Source organism: Marmota monax, unplaced genomic scaffold (genome assembly GCF_021218885.2).
Source record: "Marmota monax isolate L192 unplaced genomic scaffold, Marmota_monax_Labrador192_F-V1.1 WCK01_AAM20220418_F8-fsc00051, whole genome shotgun sequence".
In the NCBI taxonomy this organism is placed as follows: Eukaryota; Metazoa; Chordata; class Mammalia; order Rodentia; family Sciuridae; genus Marmota; species Marmota monax.
This window is the reverse complement of record NW_026695202.1, coordinates 5,292,581-5,313,463: the sequence shown is the minus strand read 5'-3', so window position 1 is coordinate 5,313,463 and position 20,883 is coordinate 5,292,581. Positions and strand designations below refer to the sequence as shown.

General features: G+C 42.3%; 1 long non-coding RNA gene across 2 annotated transcripts in view; it reads right to left on the bottom strand.

Moving 5' to 3' along the window:
- Positions 1 to 3,126: 3,126 nt before the first annotated feature.
- Positions 3,127 to 20,883, bottom strand: part of LOC124083093 (uncharacterized) — a 41,704-nt gene continuing 23,947 nt past the window's right edge. For both annotated transcript variants that reach the window (XR_009225427.1, XR_009225428.1), the window contains exon 3: positions 3,127 to 3,607. This is a non-coding gene — a long non-coding RNA (uncharacterized LOC124083093). The remainder of the gene's footprint in view (positions 3,608 to 20,883) is intronic.

Here is a 20,883-nt window from a genome sequence, read left to right as displayed (position 1 = left end):
TTAATGGGCAGCAGATTCCTCATCTATAAAGCATGGTGGGAGTGTGTATATGGAGACTATCCTGGGACCCATCCAATAGTCCTTTCACATCTTCTTGGATAACAGAACCCCAGATTTTTTTGTAAGTGGCAGTGTGCTCAGCCCCAGGGGATTGGTCATGATGGCTTAAGTCAAGGGAGGCAATTCTTTTCAACGCCAAGTAGTCTAAAGGTAGAATTGTGAACAGGTTATGGACAATGAGATTAAGGGGAGACCTGCTAGAAGCTTTCAGGGAGAGTTTTCTTCCCTTATGGAAGAGAGTGTACATGAGGAAAAGGCCCCGTTGGCCCCATCCACTTCCTTCTCCTTGGGATGCAGCTGTGTCAGACTGTGACACTTAGTCTGCTGCAGCTTGCCCAGGACCAGTGTGTATTGCACAAACACTGAAGATCCACAGGAAGATCAGAAGAGCCCGGATCCTCACTTGACATTGTTGAGCTTTTGAAACAACCCTGGGACAACCTATGTCCGACCTTAGTGTTCCATGAAAAAATGTGCACTCATGGTTTAAAACCACTTTATTTGCATATCCTGTTACTTGCAACCAAGAGCATTCCAAACTGAAAAAAAGTAGATGACTTTGCTGAGGTCTTTCTACTCCAACACTGTCAGTCTTAAACAATATGTTGAAAGAAAAGAGGCAACTATCCAAGAATCTATTAAGGGATAGGAAACATTTAAACAAGGGAGGTGGGAGGAACAATTGAAGGTGGCTAAACCCAGATCTGGCAACCAGGTGACAAGAATGGCATAAAAGCTGATATGCAAATTGGAATGCCCATAGAAACAGAAAATCGGGCCAGGTCCCTGTGGAGGATAGAAGAGAGCTGGTAGAAGTCCATGGGAATAAAATTAGTAAATATAATCCAAACAAATGTGCAACTTTATCAAGAAACAAATGACCATTTAAAAAGTCTTTTGAAATGACATTCATTCAAAGCAGGCACTGTCTTTTGATAAGTAAAAGAGAACTAAAAACCAGTAGCTTTAAAATGATCCCTTTCTATCTAAATTTTATGTGTCTCTGGTTTTTTTTTGTAACTGTCATCTTTCTAGAAAAGACCACCTATGGTCAGATGATTAGAACAAATTGAAAGTCAAACCAGAATAGGGAATGAAAGAGCTGAAGGTTGTTTACAACTCTCATACAGAAAAAAAGAAGTTATTCACTGCCTGTGCCTGATTCTGTAATTGACATTCTTGTAGAAAACCTGTGAGCATTGTCTGGCACTGTATCTGGTATTTATAAGACTCTCCATAAATATTGGTTGAATCTTGATTTTTGTGTACTTAACTGTTCTATTTAGAACAGTAACCAGAACAAATTGAAGGGCATCAGTTAACAATGAACAAGCAAGAACACTTCCAAGATCTACCAGAGGGACATAAAAACCTCGGGTGCCACTTGGAACAGCAGATCAAATCTAGAAGCCTGGTATTTGGGTAACATCTTTTAATATAAAAATGACCAATATGTATTGAAAGTGCTGTGTTCCATACATTCTACAATCATTATCTCCTTTTGTGCTCAAAATATTCCTCTGAACCAGAAATCTTTATTTATCTTTATTCTCTTCATTTTACAAGTAAAGGAACTAAGAATTAGGTTCAGTCCCCTCACAAGGTCATTCAGCAGAGAAAGTACCAGAACCAGGACTCATGCAGCCTCATTCTATCTGACTCTAAAATCCACTCTCTACCACTGTACTACACTACCTCTCAGGAAAAGAAAAATAAGAGGAAGATGAAAAGGAAGAGAGGGTTCTGTCGCAGTCAGGGTGAGAAGGAAGTTGCTTCTCCGGGGAGGCAGGATCAAAGAAATGCAGGCTCAGAGAAGGAAGTGGAAATCGAACAAAATCTTTCTTGGAGAGTTGAGAGCGTTGGGGAAGGGAGATGACTCAGTGTGGAACAGGTAAAACTAAAGAAATAAAATGAAATGCTGACTTCTTAAATAATCTGGGAGGGGAAAGAACTGGGCAAAGAACAGTTAAATTCAGTTATCAGTGCATCTGGACTTCTCTGCTAACAGAAAATCTCGAAAACAAGTTTTTACCTCCTTTACTGGATTCTTCCTAATTCAGCTTTTTTGATATCTGATGGAGCTCTCATTCTGCAAAAAGCAAAACATTTGATGAATCCTCCTCTTGCCTTGTTAGCAATTTCTTCTTTTAGAAGATCCAGGGAGCAATGAGGAGGGGCATGTGACTGGGGGTGGGGGGACTTTGCTGATGAGATCAGATTTTTCAAAGGGCATGTACAAGAGGGAATGAGGGACACATAATCAAGAACGAATGCACAGAACTAGCAAAGCCCCGTAAGAATAAAGTCAAAGAGTCTAAAGCCCAAATCTCAGAGGCTGGTAAAAAATACTAAGAACAATAAAACAACAACAACAAAAAAGAATTCTTTTAGTTCATATAGAGAATGGATTGACTGCTTGGAGTTGAAAAACAATGCTAACCAATTTTTTTTTGGCAAAAATCAAATTAGAATAATTATTAATAAAGAGGTTAAATAAAAAATGTGAATGAGATCTAGAGGGACCATCAGAGATGGTACAGAAACCGTGGTTGGGCAATAGCAGAGTTGTTACCACCCCTAGGTTTCAAGGATCCAGAGAGAGAAAATTTACCAGAACCTGAAACAAGAGGGTTATTTAAAGCACAGAGGGTTGAGAGAAGCAGTCTCCTTCCAAAGAAGGACACAGCAGACCTAAGGTTACCCGGCAAGAGGGGAACTAGGGGCACAAATCCCTGACCTTCTCTCCTCCCTTCCTCCATTCTCCCGCCAGAGCTCCCCACCAGCCAAATCCAGCTGTGATCTGGAGGGTTTGATGAAGGACAGGCAGGGGAGCCTCCTAGAGCAGGAAGCAGATTGGAAAAGGCTAAGAATGAATCTTGGAGATCCACAGAAGATAGCCTGCAACTGCTTCAAGGCCTTTCTTTGTACTTCTAAACCTACCACACACAGTGGGCACAAATAGTAACCAGAACACATCTTTCAAGCTTTCTCTGGCTCTAACCACTTCTGTTTGCTTTATCTATACTTTATTTCTGAGCTGCTGTTAATGGGGCAACTCTTCTCCCATGCTACAAATATTCTTGCTGCAAAATGCCTCCTTTCTAACATTGCTGCAAAGGATCAAGTTCTGTAGGGCTGTCCAGGTTTTGTGGGATGAGAAGAACCACATGTCTAATTGCTTTTAGGCCTACAGCAGAGATAACTGGTGCCAAAGAGTCATGTTTCCCTTCTATTGTTTAGTCTTGACTCTAAGAAGCAGCCACTCAATGAGGGAACTACATATCCCAGCCTCACATTCTTCATTTTTTGCTTTTTTTATGATTTTATTTTGGGGGATTGATCTCAGGGGCATTCAACCACTGAGCCACATCCCCAGCCCTATTTTGTATTTTATTTAGAGACAGGGTCTCACTGAGTTGCTTAGCACTTGCCATTGCTGAGGCTGGCTTTGAATACTTGATGCTCCTGCCTCAGCCTCCTGGGATTACAGATGTGCACCGTCATGCTGTCTGTCACTTTCTTCTTGATGGAGATCAGGTGATTCATTCTGGCCAATGGAATAAGAGTAAAAATGATGAGCATCTCCATAAAGCCAAGGCATATGTCAAGTCTCTGGTATGACCTCTGCTCACTCTCCCTTCCATAGCAACCCAGGTCATGTGTAAGAATGGTAGTGAATATCCTAATCCTCAAATGACCACTTACATGAAAGCCACTCAGGAGACTCATCTGATCAGGATGCTACATATTTATAGTGAGAAGTAACTTTCACCTTGTTGGTAGTTAGCTTATCCTGACCAATGTAAGACCCTTTGCCCTATAGTTACTTCCTATAATCCCCTTTCAACTCCCCCCCCACAGGGTGCAAATTATAGTAATTGGAATAAAACATCGGGGTAGAAAATCACCTACTAGCTAGATATCCGAATTACTTTCTTTTGGTGAGATTGCAGTTTGAGGCAGTTCTGGAAGCAGAAAGAATATGGTATTTGGAGTATTTGAGTCCAAGTTCTACCACTTATTTATGCAGCCTAACCTTGAGAGATCCCATCAGCTCTTGTCTCTGTCAAACAAGGATATTAATAAAGCTTCCCTGTCAAGTTGTTGTGAGGATCAAATAAGATAAGGGACATGGAAACATTCTGTTCACTGTAAAGCTGTGGGCAAAATTAGTTCTCTTCTCCATTAAGAGGGAGTCAAGTTGCATTTGCCTTTCAAGATCATTCTCTCTGGACATGGTGTTGTCAAATTAATTCCCAGCCCCTTCTTTTCTCTCATGGTCAGGTTCACTGCCTTCCACTCTCACCTCTATTAACAAGAAAGTAGCTCTCTTTATTGTTTGGAACTTTTGTAATTTGAGTTTTGCCCAAGGAAGAATGATTTTTTAAAAAAAAAAATGGGTCCAAAAACAAATTAATAGAAATAACTTCTGTAGATTTGGAGGCCATGGTTTACAGTAAAGCTCGTTCTTTGCCCTGGGCATGTTGAAGTTGTTGGATTTCTCCTGTGCACACATACACACAAAAACATGTATCCAAATGCCCTGCTTTTTTTATTCCAAGTAGAATATGGCTTTTTGCTATTTTAAATTCCCTCTACCTTTATACATAAGTGTTTAAATTGCTGAGGATTTTTTTTAAACTCAAGATATAAAAAATAGATGTAATACAGTCCTTTTGCTTTATAAATGAGAAAACAGAAACTCAGGAATATTTCATGACCCAGTTTAAGCCTTACTTCCTCCAATAAATTTTCCATTTTCTCTTCCTCATGAGCTGAGTGGGTACCCTTTCTCTATCCTAGAACTGGTTGGTGAGGGGCTGGGGGTGTAGCTCAGTGGCAGAGCACTTGCCTAGCACATATGAGGTACTGAATTCTATCTTCAGCACCACATAAAAATAAATTAATTAAATAAGGGTATTATGTCCATCTATAACTAAAAAATATTTTTTAAAGCAAAAAAGAACTGGTTGATGATAAAACCAGATTCTGAACTACTTATAGGTAGGAACCAAATCTTTTCTGAATCTGAGGGCCATCTGCCCTCCATCTACAACGACTTCTTCATGGCCACCTCTAGCTGCTAGGGAGATTGGGAAAGAGAGTACAGTTGTTTCTTGGTATTTGGGGGAAGTAATTCCAGGGCCCCTTGCATCCCAAAATCTATAGATCCTCATATAAAATGGTATAGTATTTTCATACAACCCATCCACACCTTCCTGTATATTTTGAATTATGTCTAAATTGCTTTTAATATCTAATACAATATAAATGCTATAAATGCTAACACAATATAAACAACTATTTATAAAAGTGTTGTTTAGAGAACAATGACCAGTGGGAGGAAATGCCTGTAGATGTTCAATACAGGTACAGCCATTGTGGGCCCAGCTACATAGTAATCTAGACAAAGCCTGAGGCACATGCTCAAATAATAAGGGATGAGGGGAGAACCAAGACCTGTGAGATAGTGCAGAGTATGCTTACACTAACACATCACTTCATTTGCCTGGATTCAGCATAATGTTTGGTATATGACAAATTCAAATTTTGCTTTTGGGAACTTTCTGGAATGTTTTTCATGTATGTTTTAAACCCACCGTTGGTTGAATTCACTGATATGGAATCATGGATATGGAAGGCTGGTTGTATTTAGCTGAGCACATTGTCTCCACAAACAAAATCAGGATCAATGAGCAAGGAAGAGGGTGAGTTGGCTACTCATGTGTCTGCTGCAGCCTGTGACATGAGTTGAGTTGAGTTGGCTACTCATGTGTCTGCTGCAGCCTGTGACATGATTAGAGCTCAATAAATATTTGTAGACTGAATGTCAGCATCAGACATACAAAGTTGAATGAGTAGATGAAGTTCACCTGAATGACAGAACAGGAGCTAGGAATCAGCTCCTCCTAATACCTGATGCTGCCTCCATACCATAAATCCACTGTCATGAGTACCTGGCTCTGTACTCAATTTTTAAGAGTTACCATCTTCTCTCTGCAGTATATTAATTTCCTTAAAAGATATTCAACCAATTCTATCAGGGGTTTTCTCTCCAATTCCTCTGAAGTATTTACCCAAATACTTCAGTAAAAGGAATATGACACTGATGGGAATCTAATAAATATAAATCTTGTGGTGGGGGTTGTAAGGTTTTCCCAGTTTTTGACTTTACTTACTTCCAGACTTAAATTTATCATGACATGTAACTTTATCTCACCCAATACTACAGAGTTATTAATAACTTGCCCTGCTGAATAAATCAGAGACCCTGAAAAATTGTGGAGTAAGCATTTGTTATGCACATATGGGATTTACCAAGTTTCCGCATTTGAAGATCTAATATTAGGATTCACATGTTGTGCAAGGCTTTGCAGAAGAAAAGACATTTCACATCTTCTTGACTTTGAAAATAGGATATACTTTGCATGCAAAAAAAAAAAAAAGTCTGCGAGAGTATAGTGATTTTGAATAAATCACCAAGAAACAAGGTTTCAGTAAACTATAAGAAACACATTACCAAAATAAATTCAAATGCAGTGGGAGGGGGGAATTAAATACAAAGATTTACATGCACAAATGGATCAGGAGTTAGCAGCCTGCACTTGAGGTTGGAATCTGCTTGTAATTAGCAGGGTGACCTTGCAGAACCCCTTTAACATTTGAGGACTTCAGTTCTGTCACCTGTGAGAGGTGATCTTTACCCTCCCTGCCACATGCATGTTTAAACTGTAATTTTATTTCTTAAGCACGGAGACAGAAATAATTCATTTGTGAAATTATGTCGTGGCAAAAAAAAAAAAATGCTCTCCTGTTACGAGTGTTACCTTGGATTTAAGGCTGATGATTTAAATTTTTTTATTTAGCATGGATTATTATTATTTGGACATTTTGTTATTATTTGCAATTTATAGGTTTGTAATCATTGGGCACATGCCTTTTTAAATTCTATTCTTTCACTTAATATTTTATCTTCCATATTTGTCTGCACATCCACAAAGTCTTCATAATGATGGTTTGGGCAGTGCCATGTTATCCCATTTGGATGGAAAGTCACAATTTTGGAGTCATCTTCCCTCCCTCTCACCCTCCACATAAGTTCCTCAGCACATCCTGTCAGCTCTGTCCTCAGATTACATCCAGGATTGACATGTCCCCACTCCATTACAACCCTCCTTATCCAAACCACCACAATCCTCTGGCTAGATGGTCTTCATGCCTTTCCAGCCGGCATCTTCTCTTCCACACTTGCCTGCTACAGTGAATTTCACATGCTGCATTGGGAAAGGCCTTTGCAAAACATTAAGTTGTGTCTTGATCCCTCTCTTCTCAAAACTCCCCAATAACTGTCCGTCTTGGAGTAATCCACATCCTTCCCATGGCCTAAGGAGTCTTCACTGTCTGGTTTCCCTTCTCCTTCCCTGATCTCATCTTGGACCCCTCTCCCCTGGTTCATTCTACACCAGCCCTCCTGGCTCCCCTATTGTTAGAGTCTGTAAACAAGTCAGGATGGCGCCTGGCAAAATGCCAGAGGGAGTGGTTTGTGAAGTAACACCAGGGAGCCGTTAAGTGTGGAGATTCCTTATTGGTTGACTGATGTATCTAGTTTATGCTAATTAGATAAGCTGTGTGGAATGTATAAATACTGCTCCTGTCCTGCAATAAACGGCTTCCACTCCTGCTGTATCAATCTACACAAGTTCTTCGTCACCCCCCCCCCCCCCCGTTATTTTGCTGCAGCCGGACTGCGGCACCCTATTGCTCTTTCCTGGGTCACTCCTGTCACAGAACTTTGCAGTCACTGTCATCTCTGCTCAGAAAGCTATTCTCCCACAGATCCTCCTGGTTTACTTAATATTTTCAGGTTCAAAAGTCACCTCTATTAGAGAGCTCTTTTCTCATCACCCTATCTAAAATAGCAGCTGACCCAGCATTGTTTATGACTACCTGAAATATTATGTGTTTGTTTATAAACTTCTATCCAAACCACCAGCACCCAACAAAATGGAAAATGCACAAGAACAGCGACTTTGGTTCAATGCTATAACCCCGCACTTAGAGCAGGGTGATCTGTAAACAATTGTTTTAATGAATTGATTACATCATTTCATAGGTGTAAAATTTCAGGTTAGGAGTCTGGCTGATAGAACAATTAGGAGACAAGACAAAACAAGCAAAGGGATTATCTCATGAAGATTCCTGTACACTGTGCTAAACCTTGAACTTCATCATTGCCTAATCAGAAGCCATAGAAAAACTTTAATGACAGAGATGAAAAAATCCTATTGTGTTAAAAAAAAAAACAACCTCTTCCAATAGTGGAGAGAATACAGTTGACATGAAGGAGACAGAAAGCAGTGATAGATACAGTATAGGCAGGCCTTTGTAAAAGTCCATTGAGGAAAACACTAGAATTCCCAGTCTGAGGATATGGCTCAGTGGTAGAGCTCAGTGGCATATTCAGCATGTGTGAGGCCCTGGGTTCAATCCCCAGCACCAAAAAGGAAACACACACACACACACACACACACACAAATAGAATTATAATGTGATCCATCAATTCTACTTCTGAGTGTATAACCCAAAATATTGTGAGCAGAGACACAAAGAGATGTGTATATACCCATGTTTGTAGCAGCATTTTTTTACAGCAGCCAAAAAGGGGAGACAACTTAAGTGTCCATCCATGGATGAATGGAAAACCAAAGGAGGTATATACATAAATTCGGCATCAGGAAGGCAGGAAACTCTGATACTACTGCAATATGGATTGCTCTTGAAGACACTGTGCTGAGTGAAATAAGCCAACCACAAAAGGGCACTTCCTGTATGCCATCAAATCCACAGATAGTAAATGGAATGATGGCTAACCAGCTGGAGAGAGGTGGGGAAAGGAAAGTTATCATTTAATGGGTACCGAATTTTGGTTTTTCAAGATGAATATAAATTCCATGGACAGATGGTGGAAATGGTTGCACAACAGTGTGATTGTTAATGCCCCTATGCTGAACACTTAAACATGGTTCAAGTGACACATTTTATATTGCATATATTTTATAATAACTTAAAAAAGAAAAGCTCATGAGAAAGGCAATGTGAGTCAGAGCCTGGGTGATGGAAGGAAAAATGGTCAGGAGGGGACAGATTGAAATGACATAAACCTGCATCCTCAGGATTGAGAATCATGGCCTGTGGGAAGTGAGAACAAGGAAAAGGATGACTCTCAACTTTCCAGGTGTGGATCCGGAGTGAGTAGAGGGCACCTCTGGAGGAGAGAGGGGTGGATCTGAGAAGAAAGACAAGGAGCTTGGGCTTACACTCAGTTGGAATTCTTTGTGGGTCTTCTGAAGGGAGGTGCCCAATAAGCTTTGGACATATGATGCGGGGCCTCAAGGGAGAATTGGGGGCTGGAAATAACAGATTTGGCATCTTTAACCATCGTCATTGGAATGACTGGCCTCCCTCAGAAAATATGTTGAAGAAAGACGAGAAGGTTTAAAGGGCAGAGATCTTGAGCCAGAAAAGGAAGAAGGTACTAGAAAAAAAAAAAAAAAACATTGAAGAATGAGTTCACAGACCCAGGAACCCCAGGGAGTTAATCAACAGAGTGGTCAAGGGTGCCAAAAGCTCTAACATGTTCCAGAAAGTTAAGTACTAAAGTGGATCCCTTGAATCGAGCAACCAGGGAGATCACTGGAGGCCGTGGTAGGAGTCACTTGAAGAGTAGAAGATTTTAATGCCAAATTGCAGTGAAACTACCAAGGAGGAAACAGAAAGTAAAGAGATGAATAGAAATTCACAGACAAAATTACAGTATACATATAAATTATAATATAGATATTTATATTATACAGATAGACATGTAGATGTATGTATAATCTCCTTCGACACAGATAGTCTATCTTGCTAAGAAAAAAAAGAAACCAAAACTACTCAACTGGGGTTGGGGACACCATTTTTTTTTTTTTTTTTTTTGGTGAGGACAACTGTGCCAAGTAACTTGCCCTAGGTCCCACCTACTCAGCCCTGAAAAGACAAAACCAATAACACAGCTAGCTTACAAGAAATCGTATCTGTGGTAGATGTGAGAGCTCTCAACCCATCTTCCATTCTCCTTTCCATCAGGAACAGATTTTATTCTGGGCATCAATGTGTCGAGCTAAGTCTATTTCCCAGCCTCCCTGGCAGCTGTGAGTGGAAATCTTCAGGCAGGGTTTTCAGGAGATCTGAAGAAGGCTAATTCAGCAGGGTAGTGCCCCCTTTTATCTCATGCCCTTTCAATTCTCCGTTTTTGGAAAGAGGACATGATGGCTGGGATGGCACCTGTCCAATCAGGCTTCACATTAGGCCCGTGGAGCTATTCTGAGGAGGAAAGTTGGAAGCTGAGGGTGATGGAGCAGAAAATCCACCTAGGCCCCTAATGCCACCACAAAGACAGCAGAGCTTTCAAAAGTGTTTACCTAAGGGCTTCTCGCAGGTGAGAGAATAAACCCTCCACCCCCTTGATTGTCGTTGGGTCTCTGCTGTCAGGAGCTGAACACAATTCCCAACCATCATCTTATACACCTGACTTTGAATTACCGTTCTGTTCAGTCCTGATATTCTCCAAGAGCAGCCACTAAATCACTGCAATATTAAGAGCCCTGAAAAAGATGGCTGCTTGGGAAATACCCTTACCTAGTTTCTGGGACCTAAAATTCCTGGCATAAGCTGGGCATGGTGGCGCATGCCAGCAGTTCAGGAGGCTGAGACAGGAGATGGTGAGTTCAAAGCCAGCCTCGGCAAAAATGAGGGGCTAAGCAACTCAGTGAGACCCTGTCTCTAAATAAAATACAAAATAGGGCTGGGAATGTGGCTCAGTGGTCAAGTACCCTTGAGTTCAAACCCCGGTATCCCCCCCCCCAAAAAAAAATTCTAAAATTCCTGGCATAGGGGCCTGAGTCTTATTTTACCACTCAAGATAAGGTTTAAATCACAAACATATTTGAAAGAATTGTCTCACAGACATGATGTCTCACAGCCTTTTTTCAGAGGCTGGTCTGGGTTCTGATCAGGGCAGGGAAGAAACATGATATGGTTGAACACCTGGGGAGGAACAGGTGGTAAAGAAGAAGAGCTCAGGGAAGAGCCAGGCAGTCTGGCCCTAGAGCCCAAATGGCACATCCACAGCCTCAGAAGTTTGCATTAGGGTTTACCCAGGGGAGGGGCCAATAAACAACTGCTGTATATAGACCATTCCAAGCAAAATGTCATGCATTCTACTTACATTATTTCATTTACTCTTTACAATACCCTTGTGAAGATAGGTGATAGTGTTCTCACCTCCCATTGACAGATGAAAAAGCTAAGGCACAGAGACATTAAGTAGACAGGATACTTGAAAGGTGGCCCAAGATCTCTCTCAGGCCAGAGCTTCAACCCTAACCAATGATGTTTTTAAATACTAATAAAGTCAACCCATAGCAAGCACTTAGGTGCCAAGCAAGCATTCTACACACACTAAATTTAACAACCTCATGAGGTGAGTACAGCTCATGTCCCCATTTTGTTGAAGAGAAAACTGAGGCAAAGAGTGGTTAACAAACTCACCCGCATGCAGCTCGACAGTGGGATTTGAACCCTAGTTTATCTTACTAGTAATATTGAGGGGAGACATTTTTTCTAAACTTTTTAAAAGCCCCCTCAATTTTTATCCCACAAAACAGCTAGAAAATAAAAGATGCTGTGAAGTACATTTTAGTTTTCTAATGCTTTATTTCTGTTAAAAGCAAACACTGTACACATCCACTCACATGGGTGTTAATGACATCCAAGAGATAATAATATCCGTTATTTTATAAATTTGGAAGCATAGAGGTCATGTGACTTCTCAAATACAATAAAGAGATCAAAATATTGGCGTGGTGGTGAGGGGGGAGAAGCAGCCCCCTTCCCTGATCCTGGTGGGCCTTAGTAGTGAGATGAAGAAGAGAGGTCTTCTACCAAATCTGGAGCATGTAAAAGGACTCATAGGCCTTGGAATGAAAGAAATTTTTAAGATAAAATTTCATTTCTCACCTCCTCTCCTGCATTTGAAGCAAAGGTTCATTTTTCACTCCTGAAGAATTCAGTCATCCCAGCGAATAGCCTGGGAAGGATGTCCATGCGTTAAAGACTCAGGACCTGGGGCTATAGATGCCTGGTGGGAAGGAGGCACCATGGATCATACTGACACCCAAACAGCACCTTGGAAGAAGAAGGGGCGGAGACCAGCAGTGCCCCTACCCTCAGCTGCTGCTCTCTGGCCTTGGGCCTGTTCCCTCTCCATGTCAAGCTAAGTCACAGAGAGCAGTAGAGGACACCAAAAATCTTCCCAGACTGAGGCTGGAATTGGCATCTTGGTGCATGGGGCCAGCCTCCCTGAGAAGGTCTTGGCCTCTTCTGTTTGTGGAGGCCCTGAAATGGATGAATGGGGTCTCCCCTGCTATGCTCTCCAACAATTCGAGCTGGAGGGTTCTAAAAGGAGACAGGCCTCTGAGGCTGTTTAGACGAATTCTGCCAGCATGCTGCTGCAAAGGGGACATAGCCGCAGACCAGGCCTCTGTCACTCGGCACTCAGCCATCTTAGTTCCACCATGCTAAATTTCCCCCGTGGAGCGCTACAAATGCATTTTTGGTTAACACCAATTTTTGTTTGGATTCAAACTTGCTGACTGTGATTTTTTTTTTAAATAAAATTAAAGCAACAATGAGAAACCATTTACTATTTTCACTTGAATTTTTATGGTAGCAAATGCTGAGAATGCATGCAATGATTTTCTAATTCTCAGCAGGCAGAAATAAAGATTGGCAAACAGCTCAGCAAGAGCTTTAAAAAAATATTCATATTATTTAACCTACTAATTTTACTTGGGAATTTATCCTAAGAAATAGGTAGAAAGCCAGGCACATTCATGCATGCGTATAACCCCAGTAACTTGGGTGGCAAAGGCAGGAGGATTTCAAGGTCAAGGCCAGCCTGGGCAACTTAGTGAGACCCTGTCACAAAATTAAAAAGGCTAGGGATGGAACTCAGTGGTAAAGCACCCCTGGATTCTGTCCCCAGTACCAGGAAAGGAAGGAAAGAGAGAGAGGAAGGGAGGGAGGGGAAATTAAAACCATGGTTGGCATTTAAGAATATTATAGCAAACACCTTTTCGAAATCTGCCAAGAATAACTCCAAACACCCTCACTGTTGAAGAAATTCCCATCTCCCTGTAGTTCAAATGATATCATCTCTCCCACTGCAGTCCCCTGGCCACCAGTGATTGGAGGCAGTGGGCTGGGCCCGTGACAGTTCCCACCCCTTGGTCAATCATTTTTGGGGACAGAGTTGGACAGCTACTTGGACAGTGATTCTAACACTTGCACCTGAAATACTGCAGATGTTCGCTGTAGCATTATTTATAATAGCACAAGTTTGAGACAGAGATGTCTTCTAATGCAGGATTTGTTAAATAAACTATAATATCCCTAGAAAGCATTACAATTACATTATTGGCATCAAATGTGCTGGGTAAGATCTCCCATTAAAATACCCTCCCTTCAACCACCATGTCCTCTATCGGGAGCTGCCCTGGATGTATATGACCTTCAGGTCCTGATTCAGGGGGCTCTGACCAATTACTACATTTTGTAGTGACTTGGGCATTGTCCCAGTTCAGATAGCAAGGTGTAGCTTCAGGTGTAGGCATACCCGCTGGGGTGAGTTACACTCACCGATTCCTTTGTAGTCCTACCCCTTGCCTCATTTGAATGGCTTCTCCCCAATAAAAGGGTTCAGCACGTGCTCCTCTCTCTCTTTCTTGCCTGCTTTGCCGCCTATGTGGGAGCTGGGTCAGAGGAGCCGTCACAGAACCCAAAGAAAAAGGTATTTCTCTATCTCTGTGATTATTTTGTGCCAGCCCCGTTCACCTGGAGTGACCCTGACTGGTTTAGTCATGCGACATGACGGTCCTCCTCCTCTTACACCCATTTCTCTCCCCTGTTTCTGTAAAACTCCAGGAAAGATTTATCCAGACTCACTCCTCTCCTCCCCTTCTTTCCAGAATCCCCTTAATCAGTCTGTTTTCCAGTCCTCAGTCTCTGTCCTTCTAGGCCTATCGTCAGCATTTGACATAGCTGATGGCCTACATGTTCTTGACATTCTTCTATCCTTCCCCAGAGCTCAGCCCTCCTGTACGGATGACTCCAAGTTCCCTTCTCCAGCCTGGGTTTCTCTCTGAACTTCACGCCCACTTCAAACTACTTATTCTACTTTCACATTTGGGATGTCTAAGAGGCCTCTCAAGTTTTAAATCTTATTCCCCCATACTCCCAACCCATTCCTGAACCCCACTGTTCCCCGGGGCGTCTAGTCTAAGTAAATGACACAATTCACTTTGTTAGCTCAAATCCATATATGAATAGCCATTGTCCCTGGGTAGTAGAATTACAGGAGATTTATGTCTTTCTTTTGCATTATTGAATGAGCAGCATTGATCAGAGGAGGAAGCAATCAATCATATTGCAGAGAGAAAGAATTGAGAAATAAAGGGTAAATGGGACTCCGTGCATTTAAGGCAATGGGTGCGCGAAACAAAGATCTTCTGGAGGAAAATAGAACAGGTAAAATTAGGAAGTAGAAACTTCCAAGTGTGACTGTTTGCATCCTTATGACTAAGAAGGTAAGGAAGCCAAGAACATCTGGAGTTTGACCAAGTAGAGCAAGAAGGAAGCCAAGAACATCTGCAGTTTGACCCAATAGAGTAGCAGATCTATGCAAATGAATGAGGATTGCAATCCTGGGCATTGCCACGTGGGCGTAGCTAGACCATGAAGTTCAGGCTGGGTCCTAGGCTACGTGAGAATGTCATCTGAGGCTTAGCTCAAAGTTCCTTCTCTTTAGGCTTATACCTGAAGTAACACAAAGAGGATTATTAAGATAGGGTGCAGAGGAGAGGGCTTACCCCTGCTGTCTTCTCTTATCTCAGAGAGGTGCAACTAAGCTTAACCCAGCCCACAGGAAGTGTAGCCCAGGAGCATGGAATCCCAGCCTCAATGCCTCCTGCACCCCCAGCTGGGGCAGTGGCTAGAAATAACCAATGTGACTCTATGAGGCAATTGCTCTGCCTCTTAACCAGTCAGGTCATCTAGGCTTAAGGTGCTAGCTCCAAGCCTTGAAATTCTGTATGGGAATAATCTTCCATTGTCGGTACCTGCAATTCAGGGTTTCCTGTTTCTGTTGAAGGGCTTTCTTTGGGAAGACCAGCCATGGAGATCTGTACTAGCAGGGCTCTCCAGAGAAAAAAGAGCCAACAAGATATATAAAGAAGCAGGGAAGAAGGAAGGGGGCATGGGACTTATTTTAAGGAATTAGCTCACATCGTTATGGAGGCCTGAAGAGTACACAGTCTGTTGGGACAGGCAAGCAGGCTGGCCTCCAGAAAGAGTGGCAGTCTGAGTCCAAAGGCCATCAGCTAGATCTCCTGTTAGCTCAGGGGAGTTCAGTCTTTGCTCTATTAAGGCTTTCGACTGATTGGATGGGTCTATCCACATTATGGAGAGTAATCTGCTTTAGTCTAAATCTATCGATTTAAATCTCATCCAAAAAAACACCTCCAAAGAAACATCCAGAATAATGTTTGACCAAATATCTGTGCCCCATGACAGATAAAATTAATCACCTCACTTCTGTCATGGGATCTCTACTGCATGGTGGAAAATCTGCATGCAAATGAAATTCAAAGAGCCACACATGGCCTAATGGGCCCCATCCTGGGAGAAGGTCAAAGAGAGGTCTGGGAAGTGTTCGTGGCGTTGAGGGACTGCATGTGAGTTATTATGAACAGCTTAGATTGAGCCTGTGCACGTCAGAGCTTCCAGGTTCCAAATGATGTTCTCAGGTCTGTTGACTTCAGATGAAGTCCATGTAGATAACGAATCACATGGCTGCATATCCGTGTTCCTCCACCTACTCTTCCCATTGGCTTTGCCTATAAGGAACCTTAGACTAGAGAGTGTCAGGAGCTCACTCACCTGTGGATGGACAGACACTGGGCTACAGCAACCACAGTTACCTGCTGAGTACTTTGCTGAGCATACCTGAGTATGATTAGAGGGGAGGAAAAAGAAAACAACACATACTTTGCTATTTCATAAATTTTCTAGGAAAAAAATACTTTTACAGAACCTAACAAAATATTTTAGAATAATAATATAAAAAATGTACTTGTTGGAGGAAAGCAGGGTACACGGATGGGGACAGGTCAGGAAACAGGTGAATACAACGAGAACTAGGAAAGACACAAAAACAAATTTCACCTCTTAGAAGCGTCCCCCGTGCTTTGCCCAAGTGACTGGCTGAACTTGATTCCTTTGTTCTTCGATCCATGCCATCAATCTAGCCCAGAATCCTTTATTCCTGACATTACCTATTATTTGATCCTTACTGTCTATTTTTCTGAGCTTGACCTCTGAGGTGGAATCTGATTAATTTTATTTTTTAAAAAATGTTTATAGGGATAGTCTTAGCCTTTTTCCCAGAGAGATGAGTGAGGTTGCCTTTGTAGTATTGATTTTTTAAAGTTCTTTTGCCATTTCTTATTTATAAAACCATAATTTACAGAGCCAGATGATATCTGAGGGTCCACCAAGTTCAACTGTCCGGGGAATAGGAAATTGAGGTCCAAAGGAGGTCAACGACTTCCTCAAGACGTTGAGCAGAGACAAGCTGAGGCTCCGACTCATTTCCAAGCTCTGTCTGCTGCACCACAGGCAGAAAAAGCAAGTGTATATCAGAAGGAAGAAGCAGAATCCCTTCCTGCCGGCAGAGGAGGCACGTGACCCCTTCCACATATTGCACGTTCGTTACTCTGGGAATTAATGGTTCAATTTGGTATTAAGCAAAATGGCTCACATGGCTGATCTGGCCCTAGTGAAGGATCAGCAAAACGGAGACCTGAGTTTCTCTGGGTGATCATCGGAAGCAGTCCCTGAAGGGGGAAGACAAACGCATCAAGCCTGTCTGCAAAGGCAATTTTGGGCAATGGTCTGATTGCTGGAAAAATCACACCAGGAAATTGAAATGAGTGGGGAGGATGGCACAGAGCAGGGTGCATGCTAGGGTAGCACATATTTCTCTTTCCCTTAGAGAAATCACTGGATCAGGAGTGGGAGAGAGGAATCGTGCAGAATGTCCAGGGAAATAAGGAGAGACCGGGAAGAAAAGAGCATATATGAGATTCATAAATCAAAAGGATAAATTGATCTAGAGGTGGTATATAATTAAAAGAAAGGAAGAAACTGATGGCTGAAGACTAGGCTGAAAGGGGACAGAAGACTTAAGGCAAACAGAAACCCCAAAGTATACTTTACCTCTCACGGTTCCTTGGCTGGGTGATTTATTCATAGAGCATTTTTTAATGCCACACTAGACTGACATGACCGCAAAACACAGAACTCCTATCCTTTCTCCTTGCTAACCTGCACACAGAGAATGAAAATTAGTGTGATAAATAAACCATGAACAGGAGATTACATTTATTTCCGTCCTTGCTATCAATCATTTATTGACTTGCTCACTAATTCAAAACATTTATTGAGCATCTAATATGCACCAAGCCCTGTGCTAAGATACAGTAATACACAAGACAGCTGTGTCCTCTGACTTTGCTAAGCTAACACTGTAAGGGGGAGAAGGGCAGGCTACAAAGCCACATAAAAGTGACCAAGGTTATTAGCTATGCTACAGCTTGGGTATCAGGACTGTGTTCTGCTACATGTAGCAGAAAATGAGACTGGAAGAAATTTAAACAAATAAGAGTTTGGGTTTTCTCATGTAATAAATACACAAGCAAATAGGCATATTTTTCATACATAGAAATACAAAAATGTAGGCAAGTCCAGAGAGCACACAACTCCTCAAAAATGACATCAGGACTCACACTGGGTCAACTGAACTAGACAGACAGTATGGTGCAGTGTTCAAGGGCAGGGATGTCCACCCAGGCTGCCTGGATTGGTGCTACTTACCAGCTCTTATTAAATCTTATTATTAAATCGTAGCTCTGCTACTTTTCGGTTCTGTGACATTGGGAAAGTTACTCAATCTCTTTCCACTTCTCCAGTTTTCTTATCTGTAAAGTGGAATAGAAAGGACAGCCCCTCCCTCCTAGGTGGATGGAAGGGACTAATGGTGTAACACGCGCAAACCAGAGGAATGGCGCATTGGGCAATACACACTGTGGAAGTTACTACTATTTAGGCCCTGGAGGCCTTAGTAAGTAGGATTTTATCCTCATGCTTGGCCCCTTGTGGTCTGTCTTTAGAAGACTTTGCATCTTTAGGCATCAGAAAGAAAAACAGGGAAAGAACTGAAAGTGACCGGTGGGCTCTATCTGGCCCTTTTAGCATCAGGAATACAAAAGTTTCTCTGAAAGTCCCGCCCAACGGACTTTGCTTTTCTCTCATTGGACAGAACTGTGCCGCATGGCCACGCCTCCCTGGAAGGGAAGGACCCTGGTTGTAGCCCAGTTAATGGGCTCATGGGTGGGGCGCTGGGGACGGGGATGTGGGCACAGACACAGGCTGGTTAACAGTTAATAAATTCCCTTTACACGAATCAAGCAGGTTGAATTTAAAGGTCCCCACCAGATTCTCAATTCCTCCACCCAAGATAAGGTGCCCCAAGTTATTCAATTCCAACCTTTCCAAACAACTCAATTATCTACTGCGTTTCTAATACGTACACAGAGCTATGCTATGTGCTCCAAGAGGCCCTGGAAATTTAGAAATGATTCCTGACCTTACAGACCAAAACCCCCCTTTGACAAGAGGTGGCCTAAATGATAGCTTTCATGAACATCATAGGAAGAAATCCAGCCATAAGAACCAAAAGTCTTAGAAATGCTCATACCTTTAGCCCAGCAATTTTATTGCAAAACTAAACAGTTGAAAAGCTGGAAAAAAAAATTACATCCACAAAGATGTTGACCCTGTGCTCTTTTTGATAGCCAACAAGTCCCACAACTGATTATTAAGCAATCATGAAACTACGGCTATAAGGAGTTTATAGTGTTATAAGAAACATTATGGGAATTTTTTGTTTTTATTTTTAATGTTGGGAAATATAATATTATGAGAAAATGTTCATTATATACTACTCCATTTGGAGATAGAGTTTACAAATGTGTGCAGCCACTGTCCACTCCAGTGGTTAGCATATGGACGTTCCATGTTCCATCTTTGCAACCCACCCGTCACTTATCTAACCTCTCCAATCCTCTAAGTACAGCAGGGAAAGCCAGAAGGGAGGGAAATGTTTTTAAGAGGAAAGAAATGCCTTAGCAAGCCCCAAGTGGGGATGGGGATGGAGAACATAAAAGAGACCATCCCCATTAGAATAGATCTCTATCATGTGCACTCTGCTTCCTTACACCAAAACCCCTCCATCAATCACCTCAGCAAGGCTTCTGTGCCCACCCACCCCAGAGAGCAGAACAGAAAATGCTCTTCCTGTGGTCACCAGTGACTTCTATGTGCTGCTCTAGTTTGGATCCTGAATGTCCTCTAAAGGTCCACATGTTAAAGGCTTGGTCCCCAACTGGGTACCATTGGGAGGTTGTGGAATATTTTTTTTCTTTTTGGTGGGGGCAGGGTGGGTACTGGGGAATGATCTCAGTGGTACTCAGCCACAGAGCCATATCCCCAGCCCTATTTTGTATTTTATTTAGAGACAGTCTCACTGAGTTGCTTAGTACCTCACTTTTGCTGAGGCTGGCCTTGAACTTGGGATCCTCCTGCCTCAGCCTCTCAAGCTGCTGGGATTATATGCGTGCACCACGGTAGGTACCAGCTGGGGTTGTGGAAGTTTTAAGAGGTGGAGCCCAGTGGGAGGTCTTTGGGTCATAGGGGGCAGGATCTTGAATGGGGACTGTGGGACCCCCTCGTTTTCTTTGGCTTCTTTGCCACAATGTGAGCAGCTGTGCTTCACCATGCACCCCTACCATGCTGTGCGGCCTTATCACGGGCCCAAATCTATAGGCCAATCAATCATGGACTGGAACCTCCAGAACTATTAGCCGAGATTAAGCTTTTCTCTCTCTAAGTTAATTATCTCAGGTTTTTATTACAGTGGTAGAGAACTGATTAAAATAGGTGCCAAATCTGATATTGCTGGGGTGTAGCTGAGGGACAGTACTTGCCTAGCATGCACTAGACCCTGGCTTCAGTCCTCAGCAAAAAGAGATTAATAAATCCAGTCTTTGTCAGTTGCCAATGAGTCATCAATTTTATCTCTTGAAAACTCTTCTTTCTTTCCTTCCTTCTTTCCTTCCTTCCTGTCTTTCTTGTCTTCTCACTCTCTCCTAATTTTCTCTTTGACCCTATTGGCCACTTTCCAGTTTCCTCTGTTAGCTTCTACTCATCTGCTCCATCCCTAAATGTTGGGGTATTGTCAGTCTGGGTCTGGATATTAGATAGCTGTCCAAGGCTCTCCAAGATAGTATTGAATAGCCTTCCAATATTATGCATATTTTAAGAATGACTCCTAAATTTTCATCTCTAGCCATGACATCTCCAATCAAACTCCAATCTCATTTACCCAACTCCCTACCCGACATCTGAGATATAGCAAGTTCAAAGGAGAACTCACGATTTTCCAACTGAAAAATCTGGTCCTTTCCTCGTCACCTCCTAAGAACTCATCCACTGAGTTACTCAAGCCCCCAACTTAGAATCCATCTTTAAGTCTCCCATTCTTCAAACCACCCCCTTCCCCCACCACAATCTCTTGCCTTGGTCAGTTTCTAAACTGGTTTCTTAATC